The sequence below is a fragment of the Electrophorus electricus genome, chromosome 5 (assembly GCF_041902795.1).
Source record: "Electrophorus electricus isolate QZ-2024a chromosome 5, ASM4190279v1, whole genome shotgun sequence".
Lineage (NCBI taxonomy): Eukaryota > Metazoa > Chordata > Actinopteri > Gymnotiformes > Gymnotidae > Electrophorus > Electrophorus electricus.
Genome location: NC_137501.1, coordinates 28137166 through 28140367, shown reverse-complemented (window position 1 = coordinate 28140367; position 3202 = coordinate 28137166).

The following is a 3202-nucleotide window of genomic DNA, read 5'->3' as shown; positions in this document are numbered from 1 at the left end:
TGATTCTTCCAGAGACGTGTAATTCTTCCAGACACGTGTGATTCTTCCAGGCACGTGTGATTCTTCCAGAGACGTGTAATTCTTCCAGACACGTGTGATTCTTCCAGGCACGTGTGATTCTTCCAGAGACGTGTAATTCTTCCAGACACGTGTGATTCTTCCAGGCATGTCTGATTCCTCCAGACGCTATTGGAGTGTTTTGTGTAGACATCGATGTCTGATGGAGAGACAAAATACTGTCTCTGGTGTGCAGAGATCCCAGCAAATTAAGTGGTATTTCAAATGTACATTTCTAAATGTTCTGGAGTGCTTATGTGTGTAAGTGTGTGAGTACGCGTGCATGTGGGTGTGTGTGTGTGTGTGTCTGTGTGTGTGAGTATGCACGCGTGCATATGTGCGTATGTGTGCGTGCGCGCCAACGTGCGTATGCGAGTGTACAGGTGTGCGCGCATATGTGCGAGCAGGCGCGTACGTGCGCGTAGGTGTGCCTTGCTCTCGGTACACCTGAGCACTACCTGCCCCATCTGCTCCCTGCACCTGAATGCAGCCACCTGACAGCTAATTAATAAGCTGGGAGCAGTGGGGACAGCCTCTCAAGCATATGACATTCTAATGGGCCTCCGTCGGCTAACAGCGTCCTCGCCACCGGCCGCTGGCCTGCACCGGCCATAACTCCCACCCAGGGCTCCCTGCTACAAACCGCAACAAGGTGCAGGCTGCCGCTTCTCCGGAGGAGGCAGAAAACCTTGATAGATTGGTTCCATTAGGACCATATGGCTCCTTTGACAAGAGAAGGTCCCGCTGCACAATAAGGACTAATTACGATATCAAACGAGCTCCATTTCGCCTGTTTTATGAGAGCTTTTTAGGGTTCACTCATCTAATGTGAAGTGCAAAGCTGAATTAGGGGAAGTTAATAGGATTATGTTTATACACTTAGGCATGTACGTGCTGTTTGATCTGTGCTCGAACTTGTAAATCCATACACAGAAAATTGGGTTTTATTAGCAAGATGATGTTTAATTATTTTAGCAGCAGCTGTGGACCCAAAACCGAGTAAAAATGAAGAGGTGGGAAAGATAGAGCTTTAGAGAAAGAGAAAGAGAGAGAGAGAGAGAGAGAGAGAGAGAGAGAGAGAGAAAGTGAGAGAGAGAGACAGAGAGAATCATAAAGATGGTGGTTTGTTTGCATGCTTAGGCTGTTTTTATGAAGTATTTTAATTGTTGTTGTTTATTGTGTTAACCCAGCATGGTGTTAAAATTCCAAACATAATTACCAAACCACTACACGCATTGTCTAGAACAAATGAACTCCACCCGGACCACTAATACAGCTCAGACTGGTCCTGCAGAGTTAAGAAGGACCACCACCGTCGGCTGTTCCGCGCTTCCCCACGCGAGTCTGTGACTTCCCAACTCTTGAAACTTCTCATTCCAGCTGCTGTGAACTCTGTCTGAGCTGTGGTGTGTGTGTGTGTGTGTGTGTGTGTGTGTGTGTGTGTGTGTGTCTGGGGGGGTACTGCCAGCATTGAGTGGCCCCTGGTCCCCCTGGTCCCCAGCCCTGCGGCTCCGGCCCGGCCTGCGGGGAACTCTCGGCTGGAACGTCCTGGACCCAGAGCGACGGAGAGTCCACAGAGGAGAAGACACCTCTGAATCGCTCTGTGCCCCCACATTCCTGAAGCGGGAAGGCGGGTTAAAACGTTTACTCCACAGCAGGCTGTACCGCTCATTTAACAGCCCATGATTGAACCGTTAAGGCTCTCTGTTTCACTACTTAAACCATGTTATCAGTAACTTAACTGGAGTGTAAAGGGTGTTTAAGCCTTTTTAAAATCCTTAACGCTCTTTAATATCCATGTAATTAATAATGTTTTTTGATATTTGAACTTATTTTGGCAACTGATGTGTGTGAAAATATGAAGATTAGAGACTTGCAGATTGAAACGAGAGAATTTATTTATTTATGTTAAATTAACAGGACTGTAAAATAATGCAGGTATTATATGTTCGTTTGGCATTACAGCTCAAATTTAAGATGTACTCACCTTCCCTTGGCTGGGAGCTTGGTGATTATAAACCCATTTGCAAAATGTTTTTTCTTTAAACCAAGAGATGTTTCGCCCAGCTGAGAGCTAATAGCATCAGTGCAAATTAGCCTTATGTAAATATTCATGTTAACTAATAGACAAATTACCCGGCTGAACTCAGGTGAGTGAAATGAGTGAATTTCTGTTTGAGTGGCTTCAAATGAGGGTTTCACACTGACAGCAAGGTCAGAATTACACTCTCGTGGTTGCCAACAGCAACTGATGTTGTGTAGCCTTTTTTATTTACAATTTCTAAGGCAAAAGGATAAACCCATGGCTAGGCTATAAAGCAGCATCACTCAATAGAATTAAGTAGCTTAATCTGATGGAATTAAGTATTTTCATTTGATGGTAATTAAAGTATACCTTCCCACCCCAGTCCATGTGTTTACATCTTCTGAACTTTCAGAGAGCCTTAGACAACCCAGGCTGAATTTATACACTTAATATAAAGTTAGTTATTGATGACTGATGGAGATTGGCTCCTAAAAACCCCCCACCTGGGAGGAGTAGTGTGCCAGGCTGGTGAAGGAGTGTCTCGGCCTGGCCAGGCGGCCGGGGGGAAAAATGGATGGGCTTGCAAAACTCAGCCCAGACGTGGGCGGAGCAGGGGCAGGCAGGAGTTACTATGGAAATGGGGGAGGATGAATGGGGGTTGACGGTGTCCAATACATCAGTCCCCTCGTCACTTACCCAAAGCAAAGAGAGAGAGAGAGAGAGAGAGAGAGAGAGAGAGAGAGAGAGAGAGAGAGAGAGAGAGGGGTTAGTATCTGAGTATTTGTTTTAGACAGTATGAAACTGGACTGATGTCTGCTGTATGGTTTGAGCCTCCGTGTGCCTCGGAACGTACAGCATGCAAAGTTCCCATAATTTAGAGTCGGCAGCACTCCAGAATCCTAATTCAGCCGCACTTTGCAGGTGTTCATTGAGTATGCAGTGAACGCACAGAGAAAAGGGGGTAGGGTGTTAACTTCTGAGCGTTTATCGTCAGTCATTAGAGAGTTTAGATTAAAAACGTGGGGTAATGGATAGAAGATGACCTTCATCAAGTGTCACTCAGAAAAAGAATCATTAAAAAAGCAGCTAAATAATGACACACTGGATATACTGGATCAA